General features: G+C 49.2%; 1 long non-coding RNA gene across 2 annotated transcripts in view; it reads left to right on the forward strand.

Annotated features, from left to right (window-relative positions):
• Nucleotides 1-346: 346 nt before the first annotated feature.
• Nucleotides 347-24,248, forward strand: part of LOC101906077 (uncharacterized) — a 42,850-nt gene continuing 18,948 nt past the window's right edge. The window contains exons 1-2 of one of the 2 annotated variants that reach the window (XR_009496407.1): nt 347-1,334; nt 14,569-17,695. This is a non-coding gene — a long non-coding RNA (uncharacterized lncRNA). The other variant, XR_001501300.3, reaches the window with a different exon arrangement.

Raw genomic sequence — 24,248 nt, forward strand, 5'->3', positions numbered from 1 at the left:
TCCTTTTGTCTCCCAGTGTGGAGGGGTGACCACTCTCAGCACCCACAGGAGGAGGGACCTACCCCAGGTCTCAGGAAGCTCCTCATGCTGACCCTGTTCAGCCCCTTAGGCTGATGAACTAGGGCGATGGGTTTGGCAGGAGCACTGGCCTCGGAGTGGGACAGCCCTGGGGTTCCAAACCCAGGCATCTACCATCCATGACTTCAAGAAGGTCACCTTCTGTGCCTGGGCCTCATTTCCTTCAACTATAAAATAGATAGCTAGGGGGAACCTACTGTATATAGCTCGGGGAGCTCAGCTCAGTGCTCTGTGGTGACCTAGATGGATAGGGTGGGGGGTGAGAAGGAGTCCAAGAGGGAGGGGATATATGTACACATATAGCTGAATCACTTTTTTGTACTGGAGAAACTAACACAACGTTGGAAAGCAACCATAACCCAATTTAAAAAGAACAGTAAGTGGGGGACCCAGGGAGTGGGGGTGCATCATAATTCCAGTTTTTTATACTTGCTGTGAGTTTCTCAGATTTGCCCCATAAATGTCCATTTAACTTTGTTAATTTGACAGAGACTCCTCAAGCCCACCCAGGAAGAGTCCGTGCAGGGTAGGGAAGGCCTTACGGCAGGTGTCAGATGAGAGAAATGCTGAGGGTAGTGGAGGCTGGAAAGGAGTAACTCAGCATCTTCTTCAAACAGACATCCTTTGCACGAATCCATAGGCCTTTGCAGTTTTCCAAGTGTTTTGCACACTTAACCTGGGAGAGCTGGAACCCCATTTTATTAATACAATTGATGCTGCTGAAGCCTGGGAGGGGGAAAGAATACTAGTGAGTTCTTACTCCTGCCCGGCTTGCACTGGGCACTCTGGGACCTTTGTCACCCTTCCAGAGGCCCTCCCTATGGGGTCAGTGTTATTGTGCCCATTTACTGTTGAGGAGACTGAGGCTCAGAGAGGAGTAATTTGCCCGGGATCGCACAGCTACCAGGTGATGGGACTAGGGTTGATACCTGGGGGGCTCTGATTACAAAATCTCTGCTTCATTCATCATGAGGACAGGACAGGGACCCTGCTCAAGGGTAGCTTTCCGGACATTCAGTTCTTTGGCCCATGTTCCCCTTGTTCTGCTTAGAGACTTCAGAGGACTCTGAGTTGGGAGCGGGTGGCTGTGCTTCACCTTCTCAGATGCATCCCGTTTGCACTGGGCTCCCACTTGGCGCCGGCTTGGCTTCTTCAAAAGAGACTGAGAAGTCAGAGCCTACAAGCTGCCACTGGACCCTGCAGCCTTCACCTCACCTCTTCCTGTCCTGCTTCCCGACTAGGAGGCCTTCCAGTGAGTAAGTGCTGGTGGGCAGGGCACTGCCGGTCATCACCATGCTGCTTAGGCCCCTGCAGAACAGGCTCCCGACCCGTCAGAGCTGCTGGGGAGGCCAGGTGTCCCCTCTGGATCTGGAAACCCGCCCCCTGAGGCTGAGGTGTTGCATCCCTTGATGGTAATACGTTCAGGGCTCTTATTTCTGTGGCTCAGGAAGCGAGGGTGGACGAGGGAGAGTGAAAGGGTTAATTTAATTTTGGCCGTTATTCCTTTTTGGCATCTGCAAGTTAGCTTAATAGGATCTCAGCTTTCCTGTTGCCTCACCAGTGAAACAGAAACCAGACCACAAGGGGGTCTGGAGATGGTTAAACGGCGATGCCTCTGGTGATGCGTCCTGGTGGGCTGTGGGGCCTCCTTGGAGATATCATTAGGAGATGATGCTAGAAACGCCAGGCTGGGCTCCCCTGTCACCCGGGTGGGGGGGGGTGGGCAGGTCATGGCGGGGGCTGGGGGGTGCTCCCTGGGAGGCCCAGCTCAGGCAGAGGGCAAGCAGGTATGTGTAACATCTGCAGGTGTGGGTGGGGTCCTGGCTCCACTGCCTTTCCATAACACCTGGGAGTCCTAGCCTGCCGGGGTTCTTGCCTCTCAGGTTTCAGGGCATAAAACAGCACTCAGCTTGGCACACAGCACACCTAACTCAATATTTATCAGCCCCACCAGACTTCTGGTCTTTCTCCTGCTCCTCCACTCCCAAGCCTTTGGGATTCCCCTTCTGTCTTCCGGAGGTGCTCTTCCGGCTCTTCATTTCATGGCCAGCTCTTACTTCAGATCTCAGTCTGAATGTCACTTCCTCCAGGAAGCCCTCTGAAACCAGGCTGGCGGACTTCATGGTGCTCTGAACTTCTCTTTTCAGTCTTGTTCCTACCCTGCCCCATTTCTCCATCATGGTTTCCCCATGCGGAAAGCAGGGCATGGGCTCCTTCACGCTGGGGCCTTGGCGGCAGGCCCCGCAGAGGGTTTGCACCACTCACAACCTTGAGGGTGGATGGGGGAAGGAAGGGTCACCGGTGTTCTGACCCACCAAGCCGCCCTCTGGGAGCCAGGAGAAAGGGGATTTAGCCAATCCCGAGGTCAGGACTCTCCTGCCAGGATCGCTTTTCTCTCCACTGTGGTTTTCATTATTTTTCATTCCCAGACTATTTTGGAAGCTGGCTGCCATGGGAACTGAGTCTTTGGAAAGCCCCGGCCTCTTTTCCCCTCCTGCCCACCCCCCCTCCCTTCCATCTCCATTCCCTCTTAATTGGTTTTTAGTTCCCTGGCTTTCAGGCTGGTCTGTTTATTTTGATTGCAGCTCACAGAACAAATCCTTAATGAAGCAGCTTGTGGGGAGGGCCATTAGCAGCCGCCTGCCCCTAGGGAGTGGGGGAGGGGCTGGACCAGAGACTGCCAGGGCCTCCGGGAGGAGGCGGTGGCCAGGCGCAGGGCGGCAGTCTGGGGTTCGGGACCAGTCTTCCTTCACGTACAGTCTGGAGGAGGGAAACAGAGCAGGTCCTCCCCTAGCTGTCTGCAGTCTCAGGCCGGAAGACCCCACAGCTCTTTTAAACAACCCTTCACAGGACTCCCCCAAGTCCTCCCAGTGACCCTGAAGTGGTGCATTCTATAGATGAGGGGAGTGGGGAGCAGAGAGGTTGAGGGACCTAAGGCACCCTGCCAGCAAGCCTGTGATCAGGAGCCATCAGACCTGTGTCTTTTTCCTGGTATTCCCAGTTTCCCAGGAACGTTACTCATCCTTAGGCCGAATTGGCAGTATATGGTTCCAGCTAGGCTCTTCCAGACCCTGGCTTTGGGAGCCAAGACCTCCTTGTCTGGTGCCTCGGTTTCCCCACCTGTGATTCTAGTGTGGAGCCATCTGGGCCTTACACTACTTACTGGACAGCTTCTCAGACTGGGTAAGACTGTGTGTGCCCTCAAAGAGGAACAGATTGTATGAACATGGGTCGCTATGGTGAATGTATAGAAAAATGTGTACAGTTTTCCTAGCTGTAACCAGGCTAGAAGCCCCCCAGGCTCTTTGACTGTCCGTCCTCAGGGTGACCTCAGGGGATATGGGTAGTTTTCCCTCTCATATTGACCTCATTCTGCCAGAGCCATTAATTTTAGAAGCAAACACACATAGGGTGTTGGAATGGAAAGCTCCCTAAGAGATCAAGCCCAGTGGCTTTCAAACTGGTGTTAGGAGCTTCAGCTCCAGGACTGGGAGTCTGAGGACAGAAGCAAGGGGAGCCAGCCTTCTCCCCACCGCTAACTTCAGTCAAGGGACTCAACTTTTATCTGCTCTGTGTCACGGGGTCATGTCTTTTTTTTTTTTTTTTTAGAAAAGAGGGCTTCCTTTCTGTCCTGGTCATGGTTGCTCTCCAGAATACATTCAGATCAGATGGCCATGCCCCTTTCCTTTTCAGTGACTGGCTGGAAAGAGACACTTTTGACCCATGAGGTCTGATAGGGCCCTGTGGGAAAAGCTTCTTGCTCCTAAAAATCAAACACAAGAAATACATTCCTCTTCATTCTTGGCTAGGGGAGTGCCTGGTCGTGATGTCTGGTACTGCGGTAGCCATCCGGTGCCCCTGAAGGAAGCCAATTCAAGGACAGAGCTAATCCACAGAGAACTGCAGGGAGCCTGATGACATTGGTGGGCAGCTGACCATACCAAACATAAGTGGTCCTGTCTTTGGACTTTATCAGATGATAACTTTATTGTTTAAGCCTGATGGAATGCACTACCTTTTGGTTTTTGATTTTTGTTGTTTCTTTGCTTGCTTTTATAATTTTTTGTGTATGTGCTAAATTGCTTCTGTTGTGTCTGAGTCTTTGTGACCGTATGGACTGTAGCACATCAGGCTCCTCTGTCCATGGGATTCTCCTGGCAAGAATACTGGAGTGGGTTGCCACGACCTCCACCAGGGGATCTTCCTGACCCAGGGATCGAAACGTGTCTCCTGCATTGGCAGGCAGGTTCTTTACCACTAGCCCTGCCTGGGAAGCTCTCTATTATTTACAGTTAAATGCAAATTAATGATGTGTACTTCGAAAACTTTGACCTAACTCAGCCCCCACATTCCAAAGACAAAGTGACTGAGTCCCAAGGGAATTGGCAGTGATGGGGTCACGGTCATGTCCTGATTAGTCGTAGAGGTGGTCCAGCATCCGAGGACTTCTGACTTTTGGTCTAGGGCTCTAGGTTTGGATTCCCAGCTGGAGATCTGGTCTCCTGGGGTTGTCCCAGCTGGCCTTGCCTTCTGGTCTCTGAAGGATCTGGGCAAGCTAGGGAGGCCCTGCATGGCTGACAGAGTTGGGACCAAGGGGGTAACATAGACCGAGGGCCTCTTCAGTTGTGGGCAGCTCCTGAAAAGCACATGGCAGACGGGTAATCCATTTCTGCGCCAGGCTGTGAGACTGAAAAGGAGAAAGTGAGGCATTCAGGGTTAGCCACGTATACCAGTTAGGAAATAAGTTTGGCTGCTTAAAATAAACCTTCAACAAATTAAACAGTTATTTTTCTTATGTAATAGGAAATCTGGAGATAGGCAATTCAGAGTGATACAGCTATTCAAGAGAGTCATTAAGAGTCAAGACTCCTGCTATCTTCCTTCTCTGCCATCCTTCATTTAGAGCTTTTATCCTCATGGTCATTAATGACTGTACCACTTCCAGACATCATAACTGAGTTCCAGGCTGGAAGAAGTGGGTAAAGAAAAAATTTGTACTGGCCAGATCAATGTCTTTTTATCAAGAAAACAAAACCTTTCCAGAAGCCTCACTGTAAATTCTTTCTATGCCTCATTGGCCAGGAGTATGGACATGTTTAGCTAGATTTGGAGGAGCTGAACATTTTTAACAAGAGATTTTGCTGCCCCAGACAAACTCAAGATTTTGTTAGAAAGGTGAGAGAGGGAAGTGGATATTGGGAGGCAACCAGTAGTCTTCCACAGCAGGATTTGCACAATCTTAGCAGAATGACTGAGCCAGAAATAAAACCCAGAGGGTGTGAGCCCCTCTCTGAAAGGTCCAAAGCTGCTCAGGCCTCAATTTGCTGCTTCCAGGGTCTCCACCCTCTTAATCATCTCCCTCACAGATGTCAAAGTAATCGTTTCGCAGCGCACCTTCCTGACCTGAAATGTCCCTTTGCCCATAGGATGCAGTCCAAATTCTTCGGCTTCATATTTAAGGTCTTCTCTCAGGCTGCAAACCAGGTTTTTGGGCCAATTCATTTCCCGTCCCCATCCTCAGCTTGCCTTTCCCCCATTTGGACATTGCCCCTTAAGTTATTCTCGTGGGCCATCTCCTATCCTTTTCTGCCTGATCGAATTCTACCACCTTTAGGGTCACCTCATCCCCAAAACTGACTCAGCTGCTCTGGACTTTCCCTATGGTTCCTTCAGGCATGATAACTTGTGTTACTCAGATCAAATATTTGTCCTGTACCAAAAATGGCACCCCACTCCAGTACTCTTGCCTGGAGAATCCCATGGGCGGAGGAGCCTGGTAGGCTTCAGTCCATGGGTCGCGAAGAGTCAGACATGACTGAGCAACTTCACTTTCACTTTTCACTTTCATGCACTGGAGAAGGAAATGGCAACCACTCCAGTGTTCTTGCCTGGAGAATCCCAAGGACGGGGGAGCCTGGTGGGCTGCCGTCTATGGGGTTGCACAGAGTCGGACATGACTGAAGCGACTTAGCAGCAGCAGCAGCAACCACCCCAGAATTAAGCTCCCTGAGGTATGAAAACAGGCCTCATGTTTATAGACCCAAGTCTTACAAGTGGAAGATGCTCAATAAATATTCACTTTCCTGCAAAACAGTTCATCTTGAGCAACCTCAAGCCAGGGGCCCTGGGAGAGTCCTTGGGTTATGGATGGATTTCAAAATGCAGAGGTGGAAATATGCTCACAATTATGCTCACAGTGATTTAGGAAGTTGGGAAGCTGGAAAGTCTGTGGTCATTTGAACCGCTGTGGCCATTTGATAGGCAAGGATCCTGTCTGTCTTGTTTACCACTGCGTCCCCAGCACACAGTGGTGTCCCTGGCATTCGTAGGCATTGAATGAATATTTATTGAAAATGATATGGGAAGGCACTAATGAACAACCAGCAGTTGGATCCAATAGGCCTGACCCCCTTTGGGACTTGCCCTGCAGCCTGGAAAAAGCTCTCTCATCTCTCAATCCTAATGGAAAGAGTTGAACCTCTCAAGCCCCTCAGGAGAGACCACCCAGGGCCTCTTTCTCCTTCCAGTTGTCCAGAGTCAGGACAACAGTGTGCCAGCCACGAACACAAGTGTCCTCCCATTTTGAAGGGCCACACACAATCTAGCAACTTGAGAGGCTAAGAAGTCACTCAGTGGTAATGGGAAGAAAGAGGCAGGAAGGAATGATTTTAGGGGTAGACAACAAACAGCATGTGCTACTTTTCTGTTTGAAGATAAGGGAATAGGAGCTTGGAGAGATGAAGGGACTTGCCCAATGCCCCACAGTCAGTAAGTAGCAGTGCTGGGGTCTATCTGGTTGTAAAACCTCTTTATTTCCAGTCTGTTACTTTCATGATGCAAGACCAAAGTGTGCCTTGCAGTATGTGCAAGGCTGGGTGGGGTATTCAGAACCTGAGAACCTCTGTCTTAGGGACCAGTAGTATGGCAATGGCACCCCACTCCAGTACTTTGGCCTAGAAAATCCCATGGATGGAGAAGCCTGGTAGGCTGCAGTTCATGGGGTCGCTAAGAGTCGGACACGACTGAGCAACTTCACTTTCACTTTTCACTTTCATGCATTGGAGAAGGAAATGGCAACCCACTCCAGTGTTCTTGCCTGGAGAATCCCAGGGAGGGGAAGCCTGGTTGGCTGCCGTCTATGGGGTCGCACAGAGTCGGACACGACTGAAGCGGCGCAGCAGCAGCAGCAGCAGTATGGCATTTCAGACACAGGCCCTCTGGATTCATAACTCCTTCCCCTTGAAAATAGACTTTATTGGGTGGCGATGGATGGAGTGGGACAGAAAGAAGATGCTATACACCTTCATCATTTTTGGGGGTTTGTTTGTTTTTTTGTTGTTGTTGTTGTTTGTTTAGTCATGCTGTGTGGCTTATGGAATCTTAATTCCCTAATCAGGGATCAAATCCATGCCCCCTACAGTGGAGGTGTGGAGTCTTAATCACTGGAACCCAGAGACGTCACCTTCATCTTTTTTAAGCTCTTAGTTTTAAGCATAATATGTATTTAGAATCTGTGCATGCTCAGTTGTGTCTGACTCTTTGCGACCCCATGGACTATAGCCCACCAGGCTCCTCTGTCGGTGGGGATTCTCCAGGCAAGAATACTGGAGTGGGTTGCCATGCTCTCCTCCAGGGGATCTTCCCAACCCAGGGATCGAACTCAAGTCTCCCGCATTGCAGGCAGATTCCTTACTATCTGAGCCACCAGGGAAGCCCCTGGTACAGGGTACACAAGGATAAATCATCTACATTGTCTGGTTCAATAAGTGACGGCCATCATCACCACAGAATGACTGGAAGTGAGAACCAGAAGTGCCCATCGGTTGTGGAGTAACAACAGCAGAAAGCCTGGTGACTAGTACAAGGCTTCCTTTTTTAAATTAGAACTTTGCCTTTTATATACTGATCCTTGCCTTAGGAAACTAGCCAATCTAAGCATGTCCTAGTCTGATATCCTGCTGTAAGAACTTCTGCAACCCCGCAAAGAGGAGTAAAATAAAATGCATTCATTTCTCCTAACAAAGTGTTATTTAAGAACTGTCAGTGTAGTATTGCTGCTCTAGATCAATGAAAGTCAGTTTTACTTTATCACAACTTTTTCTAATTGAGCAGTGGTTTTCCGTTGATAACATCTAACAATTTAGAAAGCCCTCTAATCTCACCCCTGTCTTGTACTGCTTTGTCATAAACTTTATTTGTCTGTAAGGGGAGAGAATGGCCATAGAATTGTCAGCAGATGAGTACCAATGAGTCCACAGCCAAAACTAGTCCCACGGGTGAACAAGTTTAAGGCTTTGCTTGGTTGGTGACCTTTAAGAGGATGAACTATAGCTTGGCTGCCCATCTCAGAATGCTACAGGCTCCATTTTCCTCCATCCTGACTTTGTGTCCCAGAGGGTAGATTTGGGAGACAAAATCTCCAAAACCCCTTTTGCTGAAGAATGCAGCTGAAGATAGTTACACTCTGGTTGGGAGCCCAAGATGGGAGGTGTAGAAGTGACTCTTGGCCAACTGTTACTAACTTACGTGGGGTCATCTCAGTTCAAGTTACTTCTCCACAAGGCTGAAGGCCCACTCTTTGTAGGATTCTCATTGTAACCCAGGTTCTTGTGCATATTTTACAAAATGGCACAACCTCTCCAAGAACAGCCTGGAATTAAAGTGGCCAGGTTGGGGAACTTACAATATGACCCAAACGGCCCATCATAATGGTACCTTAGACCAGCAATCAATAAACTTTTTCTGTACGGGGCTGAACAGTCAATGTTTTAGGCTCTGTGGGACACAGAGTCTGTGGCAACTCTTCAGCTCTGCCGTTGGGGTGCAAAAGCAGTGATAGACGGTACATAAACAAATAGGCATGATTGTGTTCCAGCAAAAACTTATTTACAAAAAAAAAAAAAAAAATCCATGGGCTAGAATTGGCCTGCGGGCTATAGTTTATTGAACCCTGCTCTAGTGCATACCTCAGCTGCCAACAACATAATCTTGGCAAAACAGTAAAGGTGGGGCATGCCTGGGAATCAAGACCTCAAGGCCCATTTGAAAACCTCCCAATGAATGTAATACAATTATCCCTTTTAATGGAGTATGAATATGTTCTGCTGTTTTTGTTTGTTTTTGGCTTTGGGAGCATGTTTGTTTCCAGATTTGTTGAAACCTTTCCTTGTTGAAGAGCATCAGAATGAACCATTCAATTTTGTGTTTCCTACTAGAGGGGTCCCCATCTGATGCTCTAGTGATGAGGACCTCCCCCCTACCCTGTATTCCTGAGATGATCATCAAAGAGTTCTATAAGAAGACATTACTGCTTACCCCCAATTCCTCACCACCCCCAAACTTCAGGCAAAGTAGAAAGGATGAATGGAATTTTCAAATTAAACTTAGCCCAGCTTTCAGAAACAGCTGAATTTCCCTAGTTCAAAGTCCTGACCTTGGCCTTTCAACTTCTTTGAATTAGGATCTTTTTTTTTTTTTGGCCACACTGGACAGCTTGTAGGATCGAACTCAGGCCCTGACCAGCAAAACTAACCACTGGGCAGAGTCCTAATCACTGATCCTAAGATCAGCTCCTTTGAGAGTACATCAACTGTCTCCTCATGAGCTGGTAACAGGCCTCCTCATGAGCTGGTAATATCTAGGAATATTACCTCCAATTATTACCTGCAATTTTAGACTCTACCCTGTTCAGTTCACTTCAGTTCAGTTGTTCAGTCATGTCCGACTCTTTGCGACCCCATGAATTGCAGCACGCCAGGCCTCCCTGTCCATCACTAACTCCCGGAGTTCACTCAAACTCATGTCCATCGAGTCGGTGATGCCATCCAGCCATCTCATCCTCTGTCGTCCCCTTTTCCTCCTGCCCCCAATCCCTCCCAGCATCAGAGTCTTTTCCAATAAGTCAACTCTTCACATGAGGTGGCCAAAGTACTGGAGTTTCAGCTTTAGCATCATTCCTTCCAAAGAACACCCAGGGCTGATCTCCTTTAGAATGGACTGGTTGGATCTCCTTGCAGTCCAGGGGACTCTCAAGAGTCTTCTCCAACACCACAGTTCAAAAGCATCAATTCTTCGGCACTCAGCTTTCTTCACAGTCCAACTCTCACATCCATACATGACCACTGGAAAAACCATAGCCTTGACTAGACGGACCTTTGTTGGCAAAATAATGTCTCTGCTTTTCAGTATGCTATCTAGGTTGGTCATAACTTTCCTTCCAAGGACTAAGCATCTTTTGATTTCATGGCTGCAATCACCATCTGCAGTGATTTTGGAGCCCCCAAAAATAAAGTCTGACACTGTTTCCACTGTTTCTCCATCTATTTCCCATGAAGTGATGGGACCAGATGCCATGATCTTCGTTTTCTGAATGTTGAGCTTTAAGACAACTTTTTCACTCTCCTCTTTCATTTTCATCAAGAGGCTTTTTAGTTCCTCTTCACTTTCTGCCGTAAGGGTGGTGTCATTTGCATATGTGAGGTTATTGATATTTCTCCCGGCAATCTTGATTCCAGCTTGTGCTTCTTCCAGTCCAGCGTTTCTCATGATGTACTCTGTATATAAGTTAAATAAGCAGGGTGACAATATACAGCCTTGACGTACTCCTTTTCCTATTTGGAACCAGTCTGTTGTTCCATGTCCAGTTCTACCTGTTGCTTCCTGACCTGCATATAGGTTTCTCAAGAGGCAGGTCAGGTGGTCTGGTATTCCCATCTCTTGCAGAATTTTTCACAGTACCCTGTTAAGAGCTTCAATAGCCAAATACTGCAAGGGCTCCATATCATAGGCCAGTTTTACTATTAACATCCTCCTACTCCGTGCCCACACAAATAAAAATTTGGTTTTTGGAAGAAACATTATAGAAATGTAGCCCTTGGACACTGATGGAAAAAGACATTAGCAGTTACTGCTAACAACCTACAAGAACAGTAGAATTCCAGGGATTTGATTTTTGGATGGATGCTTCCCAATTAAAGAAACATAGATCATCCTTGGCAACTGGAGGGCCATCTCAAACAGTAATTTCCCAGTGAGGATGCTTAAGACTCCCCCCAAAGCATATCTTCCAAAGGAGACTCTATTAAGAATTTCTGAAAATCGGGAAAGACTACCCTCAGACCTTCATATTAAGCAGATGAAAGCATGAGATGGACGTGCTTCCACATCTTCAGAATAATATTGCACAGATGCCTAGAGTCACAAATTAACACACTCTCCTTTGTCTAACACTCTGCCTTTTTCACTTTTGCCTATTTCTTTTTACTTTCCTCTTTTGTGGCAACAAGTTTGCTGATAGTATGACTGTTTCTCCATTGCCTAAGTTATATTGAGAAAATGTCTGTGGTCACTATCATGTTTACTGTTGCTGTTATTCTTATTTTGGTGCTATCCATAGAGATATCAAGAGATTATCCAACTTTATCATTAGACATCTACACCCTCAATAGAGTCTGTGCCCCAGTAGAGGACAACTTGTGTGTGTGTGTGTGTGTGTGTGTGTACAAATCCGGCCTTAACTTCTTAGAAATGTTTAGGTATCTAAACATTTGTTGGGATCTTTAAGACCCCAACACCCTCTATGGAATTTGTCTCACTGAAGCATGCCTCAGGGAACTAACAAAATGAAGTCACATAACTTACAAAATGGTAAGACACACCAGGTAATTCTAGAAAATTACCTGGAGGAAATATTGATTCACTTTTTCCGTGCACCATCCAAACAGTGATTTCTATAATGAGGGATATATCAGTGGAAGACAGAAATGTATTATTTTTTTGTTATTGTGCAGTTACTCAGTCGTGTTTGACTCTTTGTCACCCCATGGACTGCAGCACACCAGGCTTCCCTGTCCCTCACTGTCTCCCAGAATTTGCTCAAACTCATGTCTATTTAGTCAGTGATGCCATCCAACCATCTCATCCTCTGTTGTCCCCTTCTCCCGCCTTCAGTCTTTCCCAGCATCAGGGTCTTTTCCAAGGAGTCGGTTGTTTGCATCAGGTGGCCAAAGTATTGGAGCTTCAGCATCAGTCCTTCAAATGAATATTCCGGGTTTCCTTTAGGACTGAATGGTTTGATCTCCTTGCTGTCCAAGGGACTGTCAGAGTCTTCTTCAGCACCAAATTTTGAAATTCTTTGGCCCAATGGAAATGGATAAATGATCTTATATTTTCTGTTAGCTAACCAGGGAGTTATCAGTACCATTGTCAACATTTTGGGTTACACCTGGATAAATATTACTTGACTAGTTATAACAACCTATTTGAAACTGAAGGAGATGGCTGTGTTTCTGATAAGCTCAAATGGATTCTAGGACGTGATTTTTAACCTGGTTTCAGTAACGTAGGATTCCACAAAGCCTAAACACCCTTTTCGTCTTCATGTCCATGGTGGTTGCCAAGGGTAGACTCTCTGGAATCTTGACTGTAGGTGTACAAATAAAATCACATCATATGTTTCAACAGCTCATCACCTGGCGAGTGGAACAGGGAGGCCAGATTCATCCCACTCCCAGCTGTTACTTCTGTGATAATAACGTCACCTGGCATCCTGACAGTGATGTAGAGGCTGCTTTTGTGGCTGACCTTTTGGTTTGGACAGAGAATGGCCATAAAGCGAAGGGTCTGCAGGATAAGAACCAGTACCCTTCTCCCATCAATTATGCAGTTATCACCATGGCCTGTCTGGATTTCCGTAGCACTTTGTTCTTCACTCATCACCTTGCCTTACTTGAGACGACCTTTGCCTTAAGAAAATAATCAGTCCAAATAGTGGTTCCACTTCTGATACCCACAATGAAAACCATGGCCTCACTTCTAAGAAAACATTGTTTCAGGAGTCTGTCTACACATTCTACCTCAGTGCAGTGGGTCAATAAGACTCAGTTTGCTTGTGTCATCTCAGGTTATATTTGGGATAGAAGGCTTTTCATAGGAATTGCGTTGGATTTGTTTTATTACCTTACACATTTAATATCTGGTCTAGAATCCTCTGGGAAAAAAGTCATGTTTTAGATGTTCTTCTGACAAAAAACTTTTGAATTTTTTGAGGAAAAGAGCTATACAAATCCAGGGAGAGGCCCAGCATGCATGCCTTAATGAATTAGTTAATTAATTCCTTTGTTTATTGAACAACCATTCGGGACAGCTGTTATGTACAGAACCCTGTGCTAGGTGACAGGAGCACAGCAGTGAGCAAGGCAGAGGTGGTGTTACCCTTGGTTAGCTCACAGAGGTGTTTCTTGAAAGCATGAGCAGTATTCCTTCATTAGTTCAGCCAGCTCTGCCCTATCCATGGCCCATGGCTAGGGGAATGCTCTGAAGATTATCCAGGGTGAAATAGTCTCCTTGCTATAAAGCTGCTCCAGTTAGTTCATACGCTCAGAATTTTCTTGCTATCATAGAATTCAAGAGTTGGAAGGGACCTGGGACATGGTTATCTAGTTTTTTATTTTGTAAATTGTATTTATTTTATAAATTAGTAAACTGAGACCAAAGAAAACTGAGGCCCAGAGATACTGCAAAACCTGTCCCAGAATCACAGAGCAAGTGTGTTTGCTGTTTGTGAGTGTGATTACGTACAAAAGAGGGGCATACAAATCATGTATTTTAAATAAAATGAGTCAGAATCAAGATCATTAAAAACAGGTTTTCTGGGAATTCCCTGGCGCTCCAGTGGTTGGGACTCCATGCTTTCACTCGTATGGGCCTGGTTTAATCCCTGGTCAGGGAACTGAGATCCTGAAAGCCACACAGCTCAGTCATGTTTTTAAATGAGTTTCCTGAGATTACTGCAATTGGTTAAGAACTCTAAGTCTTTATCTTTAAAAGCAAAAGATTGTTCAGTTTGAATATTGCAGCATCAGTGTTTCCTCTGTTTTGGGAACATTAGGATTTTTAAAACTTGAATTAAAAATATCACATAAATTATTCAAAAACATCCTCTACTATTTACATAAAGCTCATATCCCTGTTGCCGTGTTAGAAATAGCACGTTATAGCCCCACACTGATATCTAGGGTTGAGAGTTGTGGGGAGTAAGACCCTTAAGAGGCATCAGGCCCCTTTCCCTGAGCAGACAGGCAATTCTGAGACAGAAGGGGTCACTCAGAGACAGAGACCCTTGTGGCTACGTCTTCATTGTGAAGTTAGGATCGGCCCTCCCAGACTTGCTGACCCCTGAGTGACCCTTCCAAATTCAGATAATCCGGTAGGGGTCAGCCCACCAGCCCATCACCAGCAGCTCCATTAGAGCCTAAAATGTCCTGGGCTGGGATGAAGGCAAGCCGGGGCCCCTTGAGACTGACCTCCCATCGCCAGTGGAGATAGTCTTTTAGGTCTGGTGTGAGGTCTGACAGAGTTGCCCCAGGCTGGGGAGACAGGAGGGTCTTGTTTCTTTTCCAAATTGCAATTGTTGAAGGAAGAGGGACTTCATTTAGAACCAGCATGGACCAAAATTTGCTTGGTTCTTTGGGGATCTATTCTTTTTTGCAGAGGCGCTCTGAAGAGATGGCTGGAAATGGCACCACCAGGGTAATGTGAGGGGAGTGGAACCATATGACGGAGGATAAAGCCCAGAGAATCCGAAGCTGGTTCGCAGACAGCGGAGTCGACCGGAGGGGAGATCAACAGACACAAACTTAATCCCTGTCCTCAAAGAGACCTGCCCACCGGGCTTTAGCAAAAGCCTCTGTGCTTTTCCTCTGTTCCTGGAGAATTTAGACAAAATAGCCTTGAGCCCCATGAGGCAGGGGAGCAAAAGGCCCTCCCCAAGCGAGGCCCACCCCAAATGGGACTGGGGCCTTCATGGATCTGATGAGGTCTGCGTCTGGAGGGACTGAGGTGGGTGGGCTATTGGGAACAGGGCCCTGTTGGGGAAGAGGGGCTTCAGCATGTCCTTGGAGCTGGAAAGAACCTCAGAGGTCATCTAATCCAATCCCTTCACTCTGGGGGATGAACACTGAGGAACAGCAGGGGCGAGGCCCGCCGTGTCACACAGGGCCTATTGCGTTTCAAGTGCAGAACTTCTGACCCTAGTCAAACCCTCTTCCCAGATCCTCAGCCTAAGTGGAAGTTTAGGGTTTTTTGTCCATTCCTTTGTTCATTCATTCATTCATGTGTTCCTTGAATTGTATAAGCTATAATTGTCCGAGGTTTGTAACTTGCCTTGTATAAGATCTGTGGATGTGTCAGAGGCAGCTCACTGTATTGTCTTTGCACCTCAGGAACTTAAACTTTGAGCATACATGCACACACACACAAACACTACACACATGCCCACAGCAACACACACATGAAAACGCATGTGTGCATAAGAAGATGCATGCACATGCACACACAAGTAATTTGTGATGGAGAACCCTACGTAGTTTCTTCCATAATAACCTTATGGACACAAAGGCATGTGGTGTGTGCTGGGGTGGGCGCCACTCTAGTTCTCAAAGAACGCATCCTGGCCTGGACCTTAGATATTATCTATTTTATGTGTCTGCCCAGCTCCCTGGACACTGGCTTGCACAAATGCCAGAATTTGGGGGATGGAATTGAACTGATTTGAAATGAAATGGAACTTAGCTAAGTGTAGAGATAAGTAAGGCCCTGGGTAGTGGGTGCATCAAAAAGGTGGGTTGCAGGGGGAAAGGGCATCAAAAAGGTGAGAAAGAGAAGGGCATGCTGGGTTGAAGGACTAGCTGCTGCTGCTAAGTCGCTTCATTCGTGTCCGACTGGACTAGCTAAAGGATAGTAATAATATTAGGCATCATTAATTGACCACCAACTGTGCATCAGCCACTAAGTCATTTATGTGTATATATGTGATGTCATTTAGTCCCCATGATAAACATGTGGTGGTGCCATTATTATCCCCAAATTATAGATGGGAAAACAGGCACAGACAGAGTAAGTCACCCTTCCAATTAGTAAATAGCAGAAGTGGAATTCCAGTGCAGGCCTCTGGCTTTAGAACCTCCTCCTGTCTGTGCTGTGTAAGAGGGCTTCTCTTTGCTCAAATGCGACAGCATTGTTTGAATAGAAATGAATGTTCCTCTCAAGAGTGCAGGAGGGGAGATGTGTGGATGTGTAAAAATTGGTGTTATCTTTTGGAAAAATGGCGTGGCAGCACGTGTGGAGAGAGCCTTGAGGGTGTGCTCTGTCTTTGACTCAGTGTTTTCATTTCTAGAAACACAGCCGAAGTTAATAATCAGAAATGTGCACTAAGGTGCACGATTGGAAATGACCTGCATGTTCTCCAGTGGGGAGTGGTTACATAAATTGTAGCATAGTTCTACAGCAAAATATGACGCAGGCTATAACAATTAAGGGTCCCGTTCGCTGCTCTTAGTTTGTGCCTTAAGCGAGCATTGAGGAAAGGGGACTGTGATCTGTGACAAGAGGCCCCCTGTCAGGAATAGCAAGAAGCTGGGTTGGGACCCCCGCCAGTGCTAGTGGAGGCAGTGAGGCCAGGCCGAGGTGAGGCCTGCAGTGGGGGAGTGAGTCTCAGCTCCAAGTGATCCCGACCCCGGGGAGGGGCCTTGGCCATCCAGCAGCCAGCCTGGACCCTGGCACCGGCTCCAGTCTCTGGGTTTAAAGAGCTTTAAAAGCTCATTAAAAAGGTTCCTTAGACATCAAATGGCTCTTAAAAATCAATATTTTGATGATTTAAGTGCAAAGGAATCAGAAACATATGGATCAAATTGCCCTCAAATTATACAGACTTTAAAAAAAAATGTGTTGGTCTTTAGCAAGCCCCAAATATTTGAAAAACAGATAGAGACATTTTCCTCTTCTCCAGACAGAGCTCAGCGAGGTCAGCTTGGAGTCCAAAAGGAGGTAAGTGGGAGTGGGGCGGGATTCAGAGGGAGACAGAAGGATATTTCTGCAGGTGGCGCCTTGCCATGGAGGCAGGGCTCCAAAGGTCAACTGTGTGGTGTGTGTGTGTGTGTGTGTGTGTGTGTGTGTGTGTGTGTGTGTGTGGTGTGTGTGTGTGCACATAAGCAGCATATATGAGTGAGCCTGGGTACATATTCTCCTCTGGGTCTGCCCAGACTCTCCTGAGCCTACTTCCCATGGCCAGTCCCATCTCTCTGTGTCCTGGCCATATATATGTATTTGTGTGTCCAGTGTTGTTCCCAACCTAAGGTTTGCGGAGTAAATCCCTTTGGTTCATCCTTCTGGGGTCCATCCTCTCTCTCCAGGCATCTTCCTGCAGTGGATGAGGTGCTGCCTGTCCCTGGAAGCTTTAAGCTGAGATCAACACAAGCATCGCTTGGCCCAGAAGTGATAAAACATTTCTCAGCTGTGAGCTAGTTCTGCAAATGAAATCTTAGGGATAAAGCCCAGTTGTGTAACTGATAAAACAGGAGTTACTAAGGCCCTGATTCTTTCCTGTAGAATGCTTGAGCTCTGACAGCAGAGTTTGAAACCCACAAATCTCATCCTCAATCCTTGTTTTGCAGACAAGGAAACTGAGGCAGCACACCAGCAGAGCCAGAGGAACACTGCTGCACACATTGCTTTAGCTGTGTGTGTGTGCGTGTGTGCTAAGTCTCTTCAGTCGTGTCCAACTCTTTGAGACCCCATGGACTGTAGCTCACCAGGCTCCTCTGTCCATGGGATTCTCCAGGTAAGAATACTGGAGTGCATTGCCATGCCCTGCTCCAGGGGATCTTCCTGACTCAGGGATTGAACCCACATCTCTTGTGGCTACTGCATTGCAGGTGGATTCTTTACCACCGAACCACTGGGAAAGACCTCACTTTAGCTTACCTCAGTCCAAAACATTAAATATTTACTGCCCCCTCCCCTTTCTTCTGATGCAGCCCAAAGTCCTGCTTGGGGTGGTAGATGGCAGAGCCCACAACACCTTGGTGCCAGTCTCATGGTGACGACAAGGTTTTGAAGATGCCTCTCCTGTGCTTAATTCCACCTCTGGAAGGAGGCAGTTGGGGTGGGAGTGGGGAACTCATGCTTTTGAAATCTGCTGCTGGAGCCTTAAAAAGGAGGAAACAGGCCACACCTGGAGCCCTGAGATGCGGACAGAGTGGCTCCAGAGGAAACAGGAAGGGGGTCAGCTGGTTTCCCATCTCCAGCTCCTTCCTTCAAGGTCCTCCCACCCAGGGGAGAGTCTTGGGTGAGAGACCAGTGCTTTGATAGGGATGGAAGTGACTCGGGAGGCCCCGGGGGCCTTTGTGGGGCACCCACCTCCCTAGCTAGACTCATTTCTGGGCTGGGAGTTGGCCCTCCGCACTGGGCCCCTTATGCCTCCATTTCTCTTGCCCTAGGGAATGTGCCGGATCCCAGGCCTGTGACACCTCCACAGGACAGGGGCTAGTTCTCTGTCCTGGGCCCAAGAATGGCTTGGGGAGCATTGGCCTTTGTCGGGGTTGGGGTGGGGGCTGGTGGGCCCATTAAGCAGGCTCTAGTTGTCTCCTCGCCTCTCCACCCCCACCAGCGCCACCAAGGAGGCTTGTTAATTATTGCAATGATTTCCACCTCGATGGGCAGATCTCATTGGCCAGAATAGAGGCTTGGGGCACTCCCTGCACCCCATACACACACACACACACACACACACACACACACACACACAGGCTGAGGAGTGGGGAGCAGGGTGGAATATCAGAAACGGAAATGAGGGAGAGATGGACTGGGTTGGTCAAGGGTACCAAAGAGATTGGCCATCCACTGGCATCTGAGGCTGGCTGGGCACAGGCTTGTGGGACAGGGTGGACCCCTAGCAGCTAGCCACATTGCCATCATTAGGAGAGCTAAGGGCGGTCAGCTGGCCATCAGCTACCCATGGATTCCTTATAACCCTGTCCTCTGGACCTTCTTCCAGCAGTGCCTGGCCAAACAGGGGAGACCAGGTAAAGGGTGGGACTGCATTGGCATCTGGGAGGAGGGGGAGGGGTGGGAGGCAAGCTGGGGTGGTAGGCCTCGCCTGACATCTATGCAGTGACTCAGGGAGAGATCTGAGGGCTGATGATGGGACCCTGAGGACCTTGGCCTCCTTGCTTAGGACAAACCAGCCTGCTGCCTATTAAATGCAAAGAGAGAAAATCTTCTCTTTGACACCACGAAAGGACAGGGAGTGGAAAACGCTTCCCAACTCAAGGTTCTTGTTTCCGGACAGGTACTTCCTGTCCCTCTGTGCCTGGCCTTTGGAGATTCCATGTGGAAAGAAACAAAAGATCCAGATCCAGTTCCCCAGGTTGGACCAAGCAGTCCCTGGGCTAACAGCCCCCTGAAAAAGGGCTGCCCCCGTAGCATCTGGCCACTGCATCTGAGTGGGCTGGGGTCTGTTCCCTACCCCCAACCCCCAATAGAGGGAGGTCATTCTAAGCCTCTGGCTCCCAGGACCTCAGTGGGCCACTGAGTCTTGGCCTTGGTCTGGGGGACCCCTACAGTTCTGGGACGTGGCCCCTTCTACCTCCGCACTTTTTCTCCCCATCTCAGGCCTTCACCTCAGGCTGGGTGCAAGCTCTCTTTCTCCCTCCCATCTTTGCTGCGTGCTCTCTCTCACACATAGGGTGGCATGGGCAAATAGGAAGTGGCTCTCAGATGTGAGGATTTGGTTTGGCTGAGAGGCAGGGGCAGCTCTGCCTTTAGCCCTCTTCTCTCAGTCAGCTCTACCTTACTGCTTTGTTCTCTTCCCAGGCAACACCCCGTCTGGCTGGGTTCGGACAACTCCAGAGCTCCAGGCCAGCGCCTTCCTTCCCCTCCAGACTCACATCCCTAACAGCCTCCAGATACATGGCTAGGGCTAACCCAGCGTCCTCTCCCCCTGATTTCCTGCCTGCCCCCTTCATTCAGCTGAGCAGACCAGAACCCTGAGGTTACCCTCGGCAGCACCCTGCCTTCGCCCCCTCATGTCTGTTCATCACATGGCTCTCTCACATCTAACCCCGCAGCCCCAGGTCCCAGCCATCAGTGCTCACTGGGGTGCAGGCACAGACTCCCAAATGTCCACTCTTATGTCCCATCAAGGCTTTTGCAAATTTCTGGTAGCGTGAGTTTTCTAAAATGCAAAGCTGCCTGTGTCTTTTCCCTTTTAAAAAGCCCTGGCCCCCTCTGGTCAGCGGACCTTGCCCCCAGTGACCCAGCCCATCCTTCCTCCAGCAACTCTCCTCCCTGAACTTTCTGAGCCAGGCCCAGTGAACTCCTGGCCTGACCCAGGCCCACGGAGGTGCTCCTTTCCCTCTGTGCCTTGGCACATGTGGTTCCCCATCTCTGGCACATCCATGCTGGTCAGCCCATCTCTCAGCCCACGCCTGACCACCTTGAAATATTGTTCCTGATATCTCCAGTAGAGCTGTGGCCACTGAGCACGATTCACCACAATTTTTCTTTGATCATCTTTCTGGAAAGCCTGGGTGTAGCATGAGGGCAGGCACCATGTGAGACCCCAGCTCAGCGCCTGGTCAGTGCCCATGGAGCAGAGGAGTGAATGAGTATGTCTGGGTGGAACACATAGGCCAGCGCCCCCTGCCCTCTTTCTAGGCCAGGTCCCAACTGTACAGGCCCCCAAGACACTCTGTATACCAGGCATCTGGGCCTTGCAGAAGTAATAAGCAGCCCAGCTACAGAGTATGATTTAATTTTTTTAAGTTTGGGCTGTTTTACATCTAGCCCAGGGCTGGAATGGAGAGGCTCTTGGCTTCCTGCTCACCATGTCATTCTGGAGGGAGTTCCATGGAGGTCGTTGTTGTTCAGTCAGTCAGTCAAGTCTGACTCTTTGCGACCTCATGGACTGCAGTACACCAGGCCTTCCTGTCCTTCACCATCTCCTGGAGCTTGCTCAAACTCATGTCCATTGAGTCAGTGATGCCATCCAACCATCTCACCCTCTGTTTTCCCCTTCTCCTCCTGCTCTCAATCTTTCCCAGCATCAGGGTCTTTTCCAATGAATCAGCTGTTCGCATCAGGTGGCCAAACTTTTGGAGCTTCAGCATCAGTCCGTCCAATGAATATTCAGGGTTGATTTTCTTTAGGACTGACTGGTTTGATCTTGTAGTCCAAGGAACTCTTAAAAGAATCTTCTCTTGAGTCTTCTCCATGGAGGAGAGCAACACAAATCTGACAGGAGGCTGGGAAGTTGACTGGTTCCATCTACCCAAGCTATGTAGCTGCTCATTTCTTTATTCATTCCACAAACATTTACCAAGCATCTACGGTGTGCTCAGCACTATACCAGGAGCTGGGATATACATGGTGAACGAAACAGTCTCAAGCCCTTCCCTCTGGGAGGTGAGAGTCTGACCAGAAAGACAGACCTCAGATAAACACACATGAAATCATGTGCACGAAGGGAAGGGAATGGAGAGACAATGCAGTGCAGACCTTTTCAGCGCTCAGACAGGCCGTCTCTGAGGGACAGCTTTTAAGCTGCGACCTCAAAGATGCCGCTCAGAGAACCGAGGAAAGAAAGACCCCAGGGGAGGCAGCCTTTGCAGTGACTTGAGTGAGGGCCTTCATCCCTCTTCACACCTCAGTTTCCCCTTTTGTGGTGGGGAAGCTGCCTGCTCACAGGCTTGGTGAGGAATGGGAAGAAAGACATGTCCAGTCAGACTCAGCAGCCATTTGAATCTGTTCCGATGTTTGTGGCAAGATGGCTGCCCCTCTGTTCTTCCACAGGGAGGCACCACCGTCTTTATCCTCCTTTTAAACCGCCTTTGGAGAGTCTCCTCTCAGCCTTCTCAGCTGCCCACTTCTCAGTCTGAATTCCATCATCAGAAGCTATCAGGAGACCAGATTTCATAGATGAGAGTGCTGGGACCTAGCACAGAAACAAGGGCAAGACACCACCGTGGGGAGAATAGAAGACCAAGAACCCTCAAGAACGAACCCAGTGCCCGGCATCGTGTTTGGATCAAGGCAGGGGCTCCAGATAGGTTTGCTGAGTGAATCAACAAATGTTCCCCACGACCTCAGACCCACAGAATGGAGACTTCTGGGTGACAAGAATTCTCTAGGGCTCCCACTCCCTACCCTTTCCCCCTTTCTTGGTTCAGTTCCAATCTTTCCCTACTTTTCTTGCAAGCTTTCAGTGGTATTAATGTTCCCACTTTCCCAGTGGACTTTTGGCTGGGCTGCTGGGATGGTGTGCGTGTGTGCGGGCACGCAGGCTATGTGGGGACTGGAGACAAAGGCCCCAGAGTGAGATTCAGGGCACAGCTGAACTGCCCTGAACTTTCCTTTTTGTTTTCAAGGAAATGCATAATCCAAGAACCACCCACGGCCCTGGCGGCCCGCTAAGCAGGGCTGGAATGTGCTGCCTTTCCCGTTAGTAATTGTTTTTTCTGGTTAGCCTGTAACCCTTCCCCTGCCATTCCCCGTCTCTGGGTCCAGGCCTGCCCTCTGGGGCATGAGCAGAGCTGAGGTGGACGCCCAGGCTGCCCTCTTCAAGGTTACCCCAAATGCTCCTACCCCACCCCTAGGGCGTGGCCAGTGGGGTTGAGGACCCCACCTTGGCATTGCATCACAGACCGTCTCCTACACAGTGATTCTTTGCTCTCGCAAGAGCTGCCTAGGGGGCTGTCAAGGATTCGGGGACCTCCGGAGGCAGCTTGGTTTTGCCTGGGGCCTTCTGGCCGTTTTTCCACTGTCTGTGTGTCCGACTTTCGCTGTGTCTGTGACTCTGAGTGGGTGTCAGTAGGAACCTGTGCAGGAATGTGAGTTTGTGTAGGTGTCTGTGATCTGGGACGCTGAGGGCACACTTGTGGCCTGAATGTGTGTGTGTGTGTGTGTGTGTGTGTGTCCTGGCGGGGAAGGAGGCTTGCTCCTGAGCTGACTCAGCGCTTCTGTTTCCCACCCACCCAGCTGAGTGACTGACCCTTCCCCAGGGAGGAGGCAACACCCTAGGCTGCCAGGTTTTTGCCTTTGGCTGCCCCACCCCCAAAAGGAGAGCCTTATCTTTAATCCTTAGGGACTCTAGAGGTCAGAGGCTTGTGCTACTTCCTGACCCTCCTAGCCAGGCCCTGTGTTCTCTGGTTCTGGAAGAATCTTTGGGAGCCCTCTGGCTGTGTTTCCTGAGGTGACTGTAGCTCAAGGCTGCCTTCTGCTCAGATGGAGGGGGTTTCTGCCAAGTAAGAAGAGGCACTGGGGTGTTCCTTGGACCCCAACACCACCGCTCTCCACGTTGACCGCAGCTGCCTCCTCCTCAGATAGCCCTGACTGTCGGCTTTGAATTCTTCAAGCAAGCACTGACACCCCAGATGGGGCGTGGGTGCTGGTGTGGCCTGGGTTTCCCCATCTCCAGGAGGTCTGCACCTCCAGACCTCAGGAGCTCAGGATGACGGAGGGGCTGGGGAGTCAGAGGGTGGGAAGAGCGAGGATCTCAGTTCGCAGCCTTGGGGTGGAGGCCTGCCTGCACCCTAAGCAGCTGGCAGGGGAGGCAGTGCCAAGGCCCGGTCCCGTGTGGCCACTGAACATTTGGTGCGAATCAAAGGCTTTTTTCAGCCAGGAGAGGAATGCTGCTGAGTGGGGTTTGGGAACGGGTCTGGCAGGGCAAACACTGCCCTAATTGAGGCCCTTTTAGACTTTTAATTACAAGCAGTGTTTTCCCAAGCTTCCTAAATTGACCGTGGAGACCCGCTGGTGCTATTGGCTGTGCCAGGGACAAGGAAAAAAAAATGTTGTTAAAGCTTTTTCAGCGAGGTTTATTTTTGCCATGTTTTGAGGTGGAAGAGCTCACACAAGTGGAAACCAGAGCCATTTGTTCTCAGAAAGCCTCCTCCAGACACAGAAGGACCGACGCCCACAGGTGTGATTAGACACTCAGATAGAACACGCAAACGCACAGACACACACACCTGGCGAGCAAGGCACAGGTACAGACAGACGCGGTCATGGACGCGGCTGCAGATGCTGTAAACACAAGGCTGGAAATCCAACCCAAGCACCCCGAGCGTTTTCAAAAGGAAAACATTGTTCCTGGCTCTCACGAGGCACACCTCCACCTCCGTCTCCTCCCACCCTGCAGGCTGGCTGGGTCTGGGCCTGCTTCGAGCCCCTGTCCCCTCTCGTGGTCTGTTTACAAGGGCAGACTGCAAAGGCCCAGCTGGGTGTTCCTTATGCCAGCGAAGCCTTTGTCCTGGTCTTGTCCCAGTCCCCAGGGGGTGTGACTATCTGGGAAGGAAGGCCATGCCCTTGTCTGTGGGAAGAGGACAGCTCCACAG

Source organism: Bos taurus, chromosome 11 (assembly GCF_002263795.3).
Source record: "Bos taurus isolate L1 Dominette 01449 registration number 42190680 breed Hereford chromosome 11, ARS-UCD2.0, whole genome shotgun sequence".
NCBI lineage: Eukaryota > Metazoa > Chordata > Mammalia > Artiodactyla > Bovidae > Bos > Bos taurus.